The 16,562-nt window shown below is 44.7% G+C and overlaps 1 protein-coding gene and 1 pseudogene across 1 annotated transcript in view; one reads left to right on the forward strand and one right to left on the reverse strand.

The window, feature by feature from the left end:
- LOC126263482 (monocarboxylate transporter 12) overlaps positions 1-16,562 on the forward strand; it is a 748,493-nt gene that overhangs the window by 240,283 nt on the left and 491,648 nt on the right. The window lies entirely within an intron of this gene.
- On the reverse strand, positions 5,809-5,926 carry LOC126264041 (5S ribosomal RNA; annotated as a pseudogene).

Raw genomic sequence — 16,562 nt, forward strand, 5'->3', positions numbered from 1 at the left:
GAGCAGGGATTCGATTATCTTGACTAGGTGGTAGTCTTTCAGGGTCTCGTAGATTTTATGCAGTAGTGTCCGGCGATGTACTGTATCATAGGCGGAACTTAGGTCGACTAGTGACAGCCCGGTGATTAGTTTATTCTCAAACCCATCCTCGATATGTTCCGTCAATGCTAGAATTTGACTGGTACAGGACTTTCCAGGTCTAAAACCTGCTTGGTGTGGAATTAGCTTCGAGTTGATGAAGGCTGTCCGCTGCACTGTCGGAGGCCAGCTACGATGGCATGCTGTAGCCTCTCTAGATTCTGGGAGGGACAGGCTGCAGCGCGCCACAGTGACTCACGGGCAAGCACGTAATGAATGCTGACATTGTGACATCTACAACATAGTTACGAAACATATATTACACATTTTACAAACATTCATTTTAACATTTCCTGAATATTAACACGTTTTCAGATGCTGGTTTGACTAAGGAGATTAAAAAAAAAAGTGCATTTTCCAGAATGACACAGCACGTAGTTCACTAACTATCGTACCGTGTACCACCGCACTACCTGACCGCTTTGCTCTGTTAATCGAATGATGACACTGTCTGAGTGTCATCAGTTGTTTGACAAACAGAACGTCCACTACTTGAAAGATTTTCTACATTAATACTACTGTCAAAGCTGTGTTGAGATTTTTGCTTGGTGAGCTTCTTCGATTTCAAACAATTCACTCAGTGTGAAATATAAAACCTTCCTGGCATATAGATTGTTCCGTAATATTTTGGACACAAGAGTCTCCAGGCCATCTCCAGATATATAATGGCGAAATTACACTAGCTCAGTGTGCTTTCTCCAGTACACAGTTGAAGATGGCTAGAAAATTCTGCGCCGAAACATCGTGGCAGCAAGTTAAAGGTATCCGGCAGATCGCCCGAAATTTTATGAAACAGTTCGCTCGATGTTTCACAGAGCCTTCGCTTACGTATCTAAGAGGAGCTAGAAGAATAATGATGACAGGGATTAGAGAATCAGTCTAATATGCACTGCACTGTTCATGAGAAAAATCAGACTTTCCTGCTAAACCATGTTAGTGGGCAGCCCAAGCTGTGCGTGATTCCTTGCTTTGCTTAACGCACTAGGGGGTCAGCAAACCACAAATCTGTGAAAGGCCCAAGCTACTAGGTCAGGGAATGACGGGGGTTTTTGAACCACTTCATATAGTTTGCCAGTAGAAAACAGTGAAAGAGAACTCTGACAGCTAGTGTCAGATACCTGACTTGCCATGCAGTTGAGAACAAACCGACGCAGACAACTGTTGCTTGTTTCGTCCAAGCAAGCGATTGGCCGAGGCGATGCAGCTTGCGCCACTACTTACTGCTGCCGTCATCGCTTTGTTGTTGTTGTTGTTGTTGTTGTTGTAGCAGGAGGGCGAGCAACTATCGCATTTCCATCAGCTACTGCTGTTATTGTTGTAGTTCCATCTGCTGGCGCTACAACTTAAAAAACTCAGGATCCATGACCACATGCTGAGTAACGCCCTGGAGTGGGATTGCCTTAGTGACCGGGTTAACTTCGTCTTCAGTCCGGGATCGGTATCAAGACTTTTCTTAGAAAACTACAAATATCGAGGAAATTCATCTCTGCTATGATAAAATCAATTTTGTTTTCTTTACAGGAATTTCTCTATCGTAAACAGAGCTCATAACATAATCAGTGGTCTCCCTCCATTGTACTTCGTTCAAGATGAATCTCGCTCCATTTTGTTCATCTTTCCCAGCAGTAGGTATGCTTCTTAAAGCTACGACGGACAGCGGCTGTGTACTGTATCTCTTACAGCATCTTACCGGCATCTGGTTCTCTAGTTCTGATCATTCCGATTCAAGAACTTCTGTTTCTGATAGACGTAATTTCCGGAATGTTACACAAGAGAGTATCACTAAACACACCCAATGAGACGCATAGTTTTTCTATTAACTGACTGTAAGCCGAACTACTATGATTGAGATATTTTACTATGTGCTCTGCTTTGACAATTGATTGTTCTAATGCCTTTCTGTTTTGTGTTTTACAGGTAAGTTCTACTTCTTCCGTATCTCTAAGGTCTACGTGAGTACCACATAATCTTAATAATGACTTTTTTCATACACTAAAATATAACGATAGTTTTCGTGAAACCTCTTAGCTTTTTTTTTCTCTAAACTTTGCAGCAGGCTATGTAGTTTGTTAATATGAATTTTCTTGTTTCCTTATAGGCAATCGACTCACTTAATTTAATGCTGCTATGTTAATTATATCTCAGATTATTTCTGTTATTCATTTTATGTACTGATATTCAACCGCTGAGTTCCTTGACATTTTATTGTAAAAAATCCGAGTAATGTGGAACAAATTTTCTCTTGTAGATATATTTAATATTAGGTGCTCTCTTTTGCGAATGTAGCACAATATAACATCTCAGTTATATGTGCAGGATTCGTTGTCTTCACGGTTTTGATTTACTGATAAAGATGACCAGAATAAAATTTTATATTGTAGTTACACAGTGCAGTACAAGGATATTAAAATTTGTGAAAGAATTATAATAAATGTATATGATATGTCTAACAACGCTCCGCGTTAATCAGCAGCTATTGCTTTGGCAATCTAATCACTATTGAGCTGGAGAAAATAAATACCGACAGCCATCATTTTATTAATTACTATACCAGTTTCGGTGTCCCATTGGCACCATCGTTAGGCCCCTGTACAAATCGACAGAATCAAACTTACAACATACAACTAATCGGATATGCATCGTCAGTTGTCATTATTTAAAATAAATGACCCATACACATGCATTAGTAAAAAGTGCAAGAAGAGAGATCAAAGCTATCAACACGGTAAAGTAAAATGTATGACATACAATACTGGTCACAGGATTGTCATGCACTCATTGACTGTAGTAATAAAAACCACTTACAATTCAGTGCTAACACAATATTATGTCATAAAGTAAAACTTCTCATACTGTTATAATTAGAGAGGCGTTCGCTGAAAAATACTCTGAGTCGTGTCGTACGAACAACGGTATCGCATGCATTGGTCATACTATAACGAAATGTCCTAAAGACAGAGAATATACAGTATCTCAATATATTAATACTGAAAAATAAGGAACCGAAATAATGAACGATTTAAACATGATACAGGAATAACGCAAACTAACCCTAGCAGAGTATTTGAACTGTGAAGGTGACCCATTGGGGCCCGAACCGTACAGTAACCCTGGGTTCGGGGTGGGTGGACTGCTGTGGCCTGTTGTAAACCATTGAGGGCTACGGCGGGACGAAACCTCTCCGTCGTTTCTAGGTCTCCAGTTTAAATACACAATACAAGTGTTTCAGATACGTTGCAAGCTTTTTTTAAGGCGTCGATGAGTGAATTTTAGGTAAACCATGGTTACATAAAATCTTTGCTGTCTTCGTCGTGGTAGTAGCAGTAGTTTTATAATCCGCGAAGCACTTTTACAAGGATATTTGACATGTTGCGGTGTTCAAACATAATTCATATGTAAATTTACATATTTACAAGACTAGTTTGACAACGATGGGACAGGTAGTCGTCCGTGACCTTATGATAGGAATCGTTTCGTGAGGCAATTTAGGGAAACCACAGAAAACCTAAGTCGGGCTATCCGGATGGGGATTATAACCCCCATCCTCCAGATTACTAGACCAGTCTGTTTAAAGCAGTACCGCCTCATTCGGTTTATGCCTAGTGTGCAATGCTTTTTGTTTATATGTTCTTCCAAAGAAGTTACTTCTTAATATAAAAAAAACTACTGCGAAACTCTTAATCTGATTTTCGAAACCAGTCACTGCATATACTGCGCACAAGATAAACACAGTGTGTTGACATCCGGACTGCAACGATGTTTCGTTCACGTTTCGTTTACCACAACTTCCGATTTATATGCCTGAAAAATTGAGTCGGTATCTTTCCATAATGAGATGTTGAGCTTAGAAATAGGATAAGGTGTTAATATTGCCCATTGCAGACGTTTTCAGAAAAACATAGTGATGAAAAGAAAGACTCTTTTTTAATTATGTACTTATGTGATATTTTTACCAAGCTCTTACTCTTTGGTGCGGTTTGTTTAGCATACGAGTGGAGGACGGGTATATATGGTTGTGTTATAGTGTAGCGATGTCCTCTGGTAGCGCTAATTTTTTCTGTCTACAGTTCCATTTGTTCCTCGACGCTTACTTGAACTGGATCACGGAAGATGTGTGTGAGATCTAAATCACAGTGCCTAGTTATCGCTTCTTTCGTGACTTGTCAGCCGATTCATTCCAGTGGAGATCGTAATGTCATTTCATCCATTTAAAAATATCTTAGTTGCTCCACTGCTGCAAGTATTCAATGCGGTGGATTAACTTATACACAAGGGAGTCGTAAGGGCATCGTCACCACTTCAATACGTGTAATTCTTTTTGGAGGTCCGGCGGTACAAAATTCAGATCATCCTTTTGGGAAGCCTACTTAAGTGTCTCTAAAATTACTGTCAATTCTACTTTCATAATCGATGTTTCCTGCGTCACACGAATGTATGCGTAACCAGTACCCACAGAATCCTTTCATGCGTGTGTATATACTATTGAGGATGTAGGTTAAACAGTGTCAGGAAATTGTCATTACATCGTAGAGCACCATACACAACAGCAACGTCATGGTGTTTGAAATCTCAATGTTTGTGGACGGAAGGTGGTATGTTTGTTGCATAGCTGGCGGCCGTATGATTGATGATCACTCCGTCGTGACTCAGCGCCGGCCCCCCAACGTAATTAAAACCGTGGCGTTAACATGGTTTGCTAGACATACTTAACTGTCAGCCTGGGTGTGGAAGCTCCCTATGGCGTAATCAAATATGCACAGATCTCTCGCTTGCTGAGTCAGTAATTTAGCAGTCACTGACCGAGTAAGTAAATCCTCCGTCCTCCGAGCTGTTTTCGTTTTCTTTTAATCTCTCTTCCTGGCGTGCGATATGTAAACTAATATCGGTAAACGTGCACTTACGGTGTCGGCCGCATTTGCGTTGCGTGCTGCAGTTCCTGTTTGCGCGGTGAGTGACGGAAAGTGAACATGATTAATATTTAATCGGATGATTAGACAACATGGCGGAACCAATGAGAAAATAGCGTTCGATAAATGTCATGGTGCGGAGGCATAGTGGAATATACAGTGTTGTGCAGAATATCATATAAAACGGAATTGTATTCATAAATCCTACGTAAGCACAACTTCGAATATCGGGATATTCCGAAAATAGCCCAGGAACTTTTCGAAACGATGATTGGGCTACACTACAGACCAGTCCGTCTCCAGACTCAGTTTTCCTACAAATTTGTTGGCTTAACCAAGTCACAACCAAATTTCATTTCCACCTAATCTACACACACTATAGAGCAGTCCATTACCATAGCAAGTTTTCCTGCAGTCATAATCGTTGGCATCACCAACTCACAACCATCTATAACACTGGAATTCCTAACAATATCGCAAGAAATGCTGTCATATTCCTAGAAACACAAGTAATATATACGGAAAGCAGTTACCAGGTTCATAATCCATATAAAAACTCCTCCCGAACAGGCCATGAAGGCCTAACGGTACCGACCGGTCGCCGTGTCATCCTCAGTCCATAAGCGTCACTGGATGCAAATATGGAGGGCATGTGGTCAGCACACCGCTCTCCCAGCCGTATGTCAGTTTCCGAGATCGGAACCGCTACTTCTCAGTCAAGTAGCTCCTCGGTTTGCCTCACAAGGGCTGAGTGCACCCCGCTAGCCAACAGCGCTCGGCAGACCGGATGGTCACCCATCCAAGTGTTAGCCCAGCCCGACAACGCTTAACTTCGATGAACGGACGGGAACCGGTGCTACCATTGCGGCAAGGCCGTTGGCTTATAATCCATGTAGGCACATCAATAATCATCAATCTAGCGTTATCCATGTAGAAAAGAAAAGTCACCGATTCGTGTTTTTTGCAGAAACAAATCATTAGATTCGGAGATTCTCATTGGATGCTCTGTACTATTACGCGATTGGCCACGACCAAGGAAAACGAATTGCCAACGGCAGCACACAGCGGAAGAGTCGCCGACAACGTCAATGCACTTTAATCCTAATGATGACGGTGAGGTGACCCGGCGAAATATAGCATCGATATGTATTTACAATTTTGTCTTTGAAAGATTGTGAGCGGGGAGCTGGGGATGGAAGAGCCAGGCAACCAAATACACTAACGGAAGAAAAATCGCAACACCAAGAACGATTTGCGCGACATAAACTTAAGTCGGTAGACGTGTCTCTACACCTGAAAGATGACGTCTATTAAAAATTTTGCACCAGTCGCATACGAGGGTCGCTAGAAGCGCTATTATGATGCTGCAAATTAAGTTTTCTTTAAATACACGCAGTAACGGTCATACCCGCTAGGGTAGCCGAGAGCGCTAACGCGCTGCTTTGTGGACTCGGGTAGGCGCACTGGCCCCGGATCGAATCCGCCCGGCGGAGGGACGACGAGAGCCGGTATGCCGGCCAGCCTGGATGTGGTTTTTAGGCGGTTTTCCACATTCCGCTAGGTGAATACCGGGCTGGTCCCCACGTTCCGCCTCAGTTACAGAGCTCGCAGACATCTGAACACATTCACACCATTTCGTGGATTCCACTAGACACAGACAGCTGGGGTACACTAACTCCGTCCTGGGGGGTATGGGGTGGCGGCAGGAAGGGCATCCAGCCACCCCTTAAACTTAACACTCCAAATCCGATTAACCATGGCCGACCCTGCATAGCCGCGGGACACGGTGCAAGCGATAGATAGATAGATACGCAGTAACGGTCACGCGCGTTAGAATGGACTTGGTGAGTCGGTGTTAGTTAAGAATGACTTTGAAGCGACAAAGATGCCATTATCAACACCTCACAGAGTGCGAACCAGATCGTGTAAAAGGGCTACGAGAAGCTGGATGTTCCTCCCTAGATACTGCAGAAAGACTCGGCACAATGTAGCCACTGTACATGATTTCTGCCAGCGGTGGTCACGAGAATATATGGTAGCAAGAAGACCGGGCTCTGGACGACTACGTGGCGCTACCGAGAGGGAAGACCGTTGTGTTCGGCGTATGGCAATAGCGCATCGTAGTGCATCTGCTGCAGCAATTTGAGCAGCAGCTGGCACGACAGTGACACTGAAGGACAGATGCCCCAAATCACCGCCATTTGCGACTTCAGTGGTGTCAAGCGAGAGGTCACTGCAGGGTAGGGAGGATGTATGTTGTCCCCCTCCCGCTGCCGTCTCAGTACAACTTCAGCTGCCTGGCAGGCCCACATCCTCAGGTTCAGCAACCTCAGACCTGGTCCCCCATCACCACATACTGTCAGAGCGACAAAATTACTAAAATACCTGGGTAGTAGAGTTGGCAGCAGCATCAGCAGTCTCACTCGCCGATACGCCGACATGCCCAGGAACCCTCACAAACGCCTGGATACAGCATTTGATGAGTACATCGCTTTGCTGGTGACAACAGCTGTTGAACCGAAGATTAGAGTTCAATGTCCAGTTACCGCAACGACAAGATCATTAGAAAACATTCTGCTGGGGATGCAGCCAGTTAGAACAGTGTGCTACATGCCTTTTTACACCATCAAATTTCGTTCCTATAGGGAGCAGAGGTGGTGATGTACACTCAGTGCTTTGTGAACTTGGAGCATCAGGTGCTACGGGCAGCATTTGTCTGCCGGATGAATACGCTAAACTCGGCAACCAATTTAGTCACTTCGTGATGTATTGACGTGGCATACCCACCTCTCTTTCTTTCGTTTGGTCACTCATCAATAATAGCTCACAATATCACGCTGTCGAGAGACCCAACACATAAATATTTGTAATAGTTACAATGGTTGGACAAAAATAGGGAAACTCCGCGAGAAATACACTACTGGGCAATGAAACTGCTACACCAAGAAGAAATGCAGATGATAAACGGGTAAGCATTGGACAAATATATTATACTAGAACTGACATGTGACTACAGTTTCACGTAATTTGGGTGCATAGATCCTGAGAAATCAGTACCCAGAACAACCACCTCTGGCCGTAATAACGGCCTTGATACGCCTGGGCATTGACACAAACAGAGCTCGGATGGCTTGTACAGGTACAGCTGCCCCTGCAGCTTCAACACGATACCACAGTTCATCAAGAGTAGTGACTGGCATATTGTGAAGAGCCAGTTGCTCGGTCACCATTCATCAGTTTTCAATTGGTGAGAGATCTGGAGAATGTGCTGGCCAGGGCAGCAGTCGAACATTTTCTGTATCCAGAAAGGCCCGTACAGGACCTGCATCATGCGGTCGTGCATTATGCTGCCGAAATGTAGGGTTTCGCAGGAATCGAATGGAGGGTAGATTCAAATGGTTCAAATGGCTCTGAGCACTATGGGACTTAACTTCTGTGGTCATCAGATCCCTAGAACTTAGAACTACTTAAACCTAACTAACCTAAGGGCATCACACACATCCATGCCCGAGGCAGGATTCGAACCTGCGACCGTAGCAGTCGCGCGGTTCCGGACTGAGCACCTACAACCGCGAGACCACCGCGGCCGGCTGGAGGGTAGAGCCACGGGTCGCAACACATCTGAAATTTAACGTCCACTGTTCAAAGTACCGTCAATGCAAACAAGAGGTGACCGAGACGTGTAACCAATTGCACCCCATACCATCACGCTGTGTGATACGCCAGTATGGCGATGACGAATACACGCATCCAATGTGCGGTCACCGCGATGTCGCCAAACACGGATGCCACCAACATGATGCTGTAAACAGAACCTGGATTCATCTGAAAAAATGACGTTTTGCCATTCGTGCACCCAGGTTCGTCATTGAGTACACCATCGCAGGCGCTCCTGTCTGTGATGCAGCGTCAAGGGTAACCCCAGCCATGGTCTCCGAGCTGATGGTCGATGCTGCTGCAAACGTCGTCGAACTTTTCGTGCAGATGGTTGTTGTCTTGCAAACGTCCCCATCTGTTGACTCAGAGATCGAGACGTGGCTGCACGATCCGTTACAGCCATGCGGATAAGATGCCTGTCATCTCGACTGATAGTGATAACGAGCACGACGTTCCGTATTACACTCCTGAACCCACCGACTCCATATTCTGGTAACAGTCATTGGATCTGGACCAACGCGAGCAGCAATGTCGCGATACGATAAACCGCAATCGCGATAGGCTACAATCCGACCTTTATCAAAGTCGGAAACGTAATGGTACGCATTTCGCCTCCTTACACGAGGCATCACAACAACGTTTCACCAGGCAATGCCGGTTCGTGTATGAGAAATCGGTTGGAAACTTTCCTCATGTCAGCACGTTGTAGGTGTCGCCACCGGCGCCAACCTTTTGTGAATGCTCTGAAAAGCTAATCATTTGCATATCACAGCATCTTCCTCCTGTCGGTTAAATCTCGCGTCTGTAGCACGTCATCTTCGTGGTGTAGCAATTTTAATGGCCAGTAGTGTACATGCTTGAACATAAATGCAGATGGTAGTCAGGCCTGCAGGTTGCGCTTTTGCTCGAGGGGCGTTCAATAAGTAATGCACCACATTTTTTTTTCTGAAAGCAGGTTGGTTTTATTCATGATTGCAATACACCATATTATTCCTCACTCTTTTTGCTACAAAACCCAACTTTTCAACATAATCTCCACTCAGTGTGACGGGTTTACGCCACGCATGGTACCACTCAACTGGTCGACGTCGGGGCCAACCTCTTGTTGCATTCCCCTCATCCACGTTCTGCTTCCTGCAGTCTTCTTTGGGCCAAACAAGTGGAAGTTGGAAGATGCGGGATCAGGGCTGTACAGTGGAGCCCGTGAAGTCTGGTGTCAAGAGCACAGTACATGATCGTTGGAACAGTGGTCCCTGGTTATGTTCACGAACGAGTCCAGGTATAGTCTGAACAGTGATTCTCGCCGGGTTTTCATCTGGCGTGAACCAGGAACCAGATACCAGCCCTTAATGTCCTTGAAAGGGACCTGTATGGAGGTCGTGGTTTGATGGTGTGGGGTGCCAGTTTTGCGAACACCTCTCTGATGCACAGGCTTGTGTGAGGCCTTGCGTTGCCATGGAGAAGGAGAAGTTTGTTTGCATTTATATGGCGACGAACACGGTGAACTAGTTTCTTGAGTTTCCTGAGAGTAGCACAGTACACTTCCGAGTTGATCATTGCATCTTGATGGAAGACATTAAACAGAGTAACCCGTTCAGAATGCCTAAACACCGTCGCCATTACTTTACCGGCCGAGAGTGCGATTTTGAACTATTTCTTTGGAGGAGAGATGATGTGGCGCTACTCCACGGATTGCCGTTTTGTTTCCACTTCGAAGTGATGAACCCAGTTTCTCGCCTGTGACGACGTGCGACAAAAAATTGTCACGATCAGCCTCGTAGCGCGCAGGCAGTCCCGCACAGATGGTCCTCTGTCGCTCTTTATAGTCTTTCGTTCAGCGGCGAGGAACCCAGCGGACACGCTGCACTGAGTACCCCAACTGGTGGAAGTGTGTGTCAGCACTACCAACAGAGACCTCCAATTGTGCATCGAGGTGTTCGACTCCGATCCGTCAATCATCTTGAATGAGAGTGTCCGTACGTTCCAACATTGCAGGAGTTAGTGCAGCTGGGCGGCACGCGGAGTCGCTTCGCCCAACGGCTCACCGTGCTTTTGTTTACTACCAGATCTTTGTAGACATTCTGCAAGCGCCCCTGAATATCTGCGATATTCTGGCTCTGAGCACTATGGGACTTAACATCTGAGGTCATCAGTCCCCTAGAACTTAGAACTACTTAAATCTAACTAACCCAAGGACATCACACACATCCATGCCCGAGGCAGGATTCGAACCTGCGACCGTAGCGGTCTTGCGGTTCCAGACTGCAGCGCCTTTAACCGCATGGCCACTTCGGCCGGGAACGTTCATTGAAAAGGACTGTAACGACAAATAAGAGGACGACAGTTGCAAATTAGTCACTGTAGAAGAATCAACAAAAGAACACGATGGTAGTTCCAGAAGAAGGGAAGTGCAGGGCAGCTGGAATTTCAAAACCAGTCATCGGTGATGGCAATGCCCGTAACAGGAGAACGTGATGTCAGAGCCATAACACTTGGACTATGAAAGAATGGAATAATGTAATTTCACAGTGTTTCCAGCTTCTGGCAGAGTTTACATGCCAAGAGTGAAACGTCGCGAGGGTTCAGTTATGAAACTTATGAATTGGGCAGCCGTGTCGTGCTATTCCATAGGCCCGATGGTTACTTTGCGAGGATTGTTGACCGTTTTGACTGATCAGGTCTGTTTGTTCCCCAATGGTAATGTTGAGTTCTAAAACAAAAGGACCGTGTTGGCACAGCTCGCATAGTCTCTGAGACGACTGGAAGTTGTTTTGAATGTCAATAGGTACGGTAATGTGTTATGTTTTTGGTGTTTTCATATCTTTGTCCATCCCCTGTGCACATTCGAAACATTACCCACGAGACGAAGAGGACACTCTTTACGGAGAAAGTAATACACAGATCTCACATTACGTTCAATTTTATACCATCCACTTTTTCAAATATTTACTTCTACACACCTTTAGAACGCCGTAGATTCCTTCACTGACCTCGTGTCGCAACGCTTGTGCTGGGCAATCAAGGGGAATTATTAATAACCTGAATGTGAGTTGCTGAAGCTGTAGTCGGATTATCCTGCTGCTGCTTATGAATGCATCAAGTGCGCTTGAGCACTTAGCGAGATGACGTAGATCCTAGCGGACGCCTCGCTGGTTGTCAGGGGCCGATCGCCTCATTAGCCATATGCGTGCCGGACTCTCAGCAGGATTGAGCATTCTGCCATGTGCGCTGCAATCGTGCGCGACATGTTTATTAGGCAATCTCTTTGACTATTGTCTACGTCGAGCAGGAATCGCAGTGTTCAATGCAGTGGAGCCAGTGGAACATCACTGCATATTGTAAATTAAAGTCCCCCGCCGCCTCTTTCTGTCTGTACGTAAAGACTGATCTCAGGAACTACGGTTTTCACTAATAGATAGGCTGATTAAAGAGAAAGATTTGTATGTACAATTTATTACCACTACGCCAGCCAAGATGCCCGGCCGTAGATAGTGCTACCCGTGCGAAGCCTGAGCCAGCCGTTACTGCTACCTAATTATCATTACGGAATTTGGATTGAGTATGGAGGCGTGCTCGGGTATTCTGTGCCGTTGTGAAAAGCCACAGTAATAGGATGGCGTAATGGTTAGTGCGTCTGCCTATTAAGCAGGAGACCCAGTCTTGCATCCCAATCTCGGTACAAATTTTCATTAATCGTTTCAGTCTGCATATGTACATCTCAGATGTTTGTGACTTTGTAAAGGTCTCTGGAAACGTATAGTTCCATTTTATTATCATTTTGGTACTTATAAGTTACCTGGTCCTAATGAGTTGATCTGGTCTACTCCAGTGTCTACATTTTGAGGAAAGATGAACAATAATTATAAACGCCATTCAAGATTCCTCCGTATCTGAACTCTTCCATTTGCATGGGAAAAGAGTACTCCCTGGTTCAAATAAGCTCGTGATTCAATGATAGCGAAAATATTTTTAAGCTTTATTCGTGTCTGCACTGCCGAAGTGCCCACAGTCTAATCTCTTAATGATGTTTGGAATGAAAAGCCATTTGGACCTTGTTTCTCAAGGTAAAATCATTGGGAGTTGTAAAGATGGGGAGAGACAGGCTGAACTCTCAACAGACGAATGTATCTTCAAGTGCCATTTCAGAGGTTTCCAGAATGCGATTTTCACTCTGCAGCGGAGTGTGCGCTGATATGAAACTTCGTGGCAGATTCAAACTGTGTGCCGGACCGAGACTCGAACCCGGGACCTTTGCCTTTCGCGGGCAGGTGCTCTACCATCTGAGCTACCCAAGCACGACTCACGGCCCCGCCTCACAGCTTTACTTCCGCCAGTACCTCGTCTCCTACTTTACAAACTTCACAGAAGCTCTCTTGCGAAGTTTCATTTCAGAGGTTTTTCAACAGTTCGGAGACACCGGCTATATTCGTCGTAGACCAATACGAAGTCGACCAGGAGTAACCATTTCACAACAGGACCCATACCCAGCCGTAAAAGCAAGGCGATTTGCGACTTTGTCTGCAAGAAAACTGCTGAGTTTAAAGGAAGGAAGGAAGGAAGACTCGGTTTAGCGTCCTGTCGATATCGAGGTCGTTAGAGACGGAGCGCATGATCGGATAGTGTCAAACATAGGGACGGAAATTGGCCGTGTCCTTTCAAAGGAACCATCCCGGCATTTGCGTGGAGCGATTTGGGGAAACCACGGAAAACCTAAATCTGGATGACCGGACGCGGACTCCGTTGTACTAACCACTGCGCCACCTCGCCCGGTGCTGAGCTTCCAGCAATCTCGAGAGTTGCAGTTTTCCAGCAAACTGTGTATCGGAAGCTGAGCGCGGATGCTCTCTGTGCCTGTCACCCGGCAGGGTGCATCGCTGTCAGCACAGTACAGGAACGGCATCGTGTATGGAGGAGTGAGCTCCAGCGAGATTGGACCATGAATGCCTTGACGAATGTGCTCTTCACATAGATCTCACTTCAATTTGCAGAATAAGGTGGTTGATACATTCATCTGGAGGAAAAGTGTTCGCATGCACAACCACAGGAACGTCACTGAAAGAGACCAGTTTGGCGCCCTTCTACTGTGGGCATGCATCGTGATAAATAGGCATACAAGGGCAACTCATTTTTGGAGGTCAAGAAAACGCAGTGAAGGCACAGAGATAGCAAAATGAGATACCTCAACCACATTTGCGAATATACTGATGTAATATTGGTCCAGACTACTTCTTTATGAGTGATATCAAACGGCATCGAGCTGCCCAGCTACAGTCGATGAATTTATGATAAATGAATACATTGCAGGCACTAGGCAACAAGCTACTGATTACGTTTCGAAAGCACTTCAGAGACAAACTACGGGCCATCTTCCACCGCCAAAGACACTTTGGGCCCTCTGCGCAGCTTTTTCTCAGCTGTAGGACTGAGTGCCAATAGGGATCATAAATTTCTTCACAGGGGGCATGCCAGTTGGCCGTGAAACATGTTTGACAGCTAGAGATAGTCGTCACCATCATCATCAATATCAACATCAATAACACTGACATCATCTCCACCAACATGAACAGAATCTCCAACAACACAACAACAACACCGATGATATGAACATCAATAATAGTAACCCTTTGACATATGTCTCTGGATAAATACCGCGACTTTGCTTCGCCTTGCATTATAGTCGTCACCTATACATATTCACATTGCTGCAGCAAGATTTTTGATGTCCTCTTCCCACTTTCCATCTTGCCGTCGCCTCGGTCTTTTGTTATCTCTTAAAATCCCGAAGAAGCTTTCTTCGACCATCTACTGTCCGCCATATGATTCACCCCCCAAAAACCTTTCTTTTCCCCTCAACATTACGATAAGTCCATATCTCACTGTCGCGAGACAAGACTGATAACAGACAATGATTTTAAAGTTTCCTTCCCAGACACATCAGACGCGTAGTTTTGAATACCATATTTGTTGTATCAAAAGCACTTCAGAACAGTTTCTCTTTATTTCTTTAGTTCTCCATCCCGTCGTTCTCTCCAGTTGCCCCACATACAGAAACTCATCAATTAGACCAATGACTCCATTATTAATTTGTGCTATCTCTTTTATAAATATATTGACTATACCTTAGTACATTACAGAATTCATTCTATACTCACTTCTTCCAATTGCTATTGATTTTTTTATACACTGAAGGAACTGGCTGGCTCTGAGCACTATGGGACTTAACATCTATGGTCATCAGTCCCCTAGAACTTAGAACTACTTAAACCTAACTAACCTAAGGACAGCACACAACACCCAGCCATCACGAGGCAGAGAAAATCCCTGACCCCGCCGGGAATCGAACCCGGGAACCCGGGCGTGGGAAGCGAGAACGCTACCGCACGACCACGAGATGCGGGCTGAAGGAACTGGTATAATGACATCTCCAAACGCTGCTATTTCACGTATGTACACATCTTCAGTCCGTCATTCAATGAAAAATTTAATTTTAACAAGTCTGAAACTCTTGAATCATTGAATAATATTGTCGCTACACTAATTTGGCCATCGTGTGTTGAGTAATGAGCGATGGCTGAAATATCACTTTTTTTTTATACGACCTGGTGAAGAAGAATTTGTCACTAGATTGACGGATATCCCACCTCATCGTGTAATATGGTGTCAGAAATAATGTTTTCGCTTTTTTCTTCCAACACGCATGATTCTCCACACCATACCATGTTATGCACATTATACACCGTGTGAAATGCTTTAATGACGATATCACTCCCAAATTGGACCTTAATTTAACAGCCTATGTCTCGTGGCCAATCGACAGATATATTTGCAGAACTGTATTCAGTGTCGTTCTAAACAGTTGATTAACTTCTCATGGTCGGAATTCACAGTCTTGTAGAATTTCTTAGAGGGCATCATATTCGCCGTTGACTGTAGAAATTATTTATTTCACAATTGCAATTTCGGACTTAGGGTCATTTTCAAGTGGTACTGCAAAACATTTTGCTTCAGCACATATCAGACTTTAAATCCTCTGACATGTATACATGTCACGTCAAAAATAAGCTTTCTGCTGTAGAAATACAAAACAAATGTGTTGTGTTGTTGTTGTGGTCTTCAGTCCTGAGACTGGTTTGATGCAGCTCTCCATGCTAACAGTAAAGCTGCATGTCCTCGGGAAAAATTACGGCTGTAGTTTTCCCTTGCTTTCAGCCGTTCGCAGTACCAGCACAGCAAGGCCGTTTTGGTTAATGTTACAAGGCCAGATCAGTCAATCATCCAGACTGTTGCCCCTGCAACTACTGAAAAGGCTGCTGCCCCTCTTCAGGAACCACATGTTTGTCTGGCCTCTCAACAGATACCCCTCCGTTGTGGTTGCACCTACGGTACGGCCATCTGTATCGCTGAGGCACGCAAGCCTCCCCACCAACGGCAAGGTCCATGGTTCATGGAGGAATGTGAAGCTGTGTAAAACGTGAAATGATATTAATTACTTGGACTATCACCAATCTTAACATTCTTCACATGAATCGTTATAAATCAATATTCTAAACAATGTTAGAAAACTGATTCGTAACGACTTATGTGAGGGATTTTAACATTGGTAACAATTCACGTAATTAACATCACTTCAGAATGCACAGAGCTTCTAAGCAAAATATTTTACAGTGCCATTTGAAAATGGCCCAAAGGTCGAAATTGCAATTGTGTAATAAACAATTTCTACAGTGAAAGGCGGATATAATGTCCTTTAAGAATCTGCAAACAGTGTTGCGAACTGAAGCCATCAAGAATGGTCAGTTCAATAGATGAAGTAAAGTCATCTAAATTTCATCTTGCAGAGGACTAAAAGTTTGCAAAGAT

The sequence above is a fragment of the Schistocerca nitens genome, chromosome 6 (genome assembly GCF_023898315.1).
Source record: "Schistocerca nitens isolate TAMUIC-IGC-003100 chromosome 6, iqSchNite1.1, whole genome shotgun sequence".
In the NCBI taxonomy this organism is placed as follows: Eukaryota; Metazoa; Arthropoda; class Insecta; order Orthoptera; family Acrididae; genus Schistocerca; species Schistocerca nitens.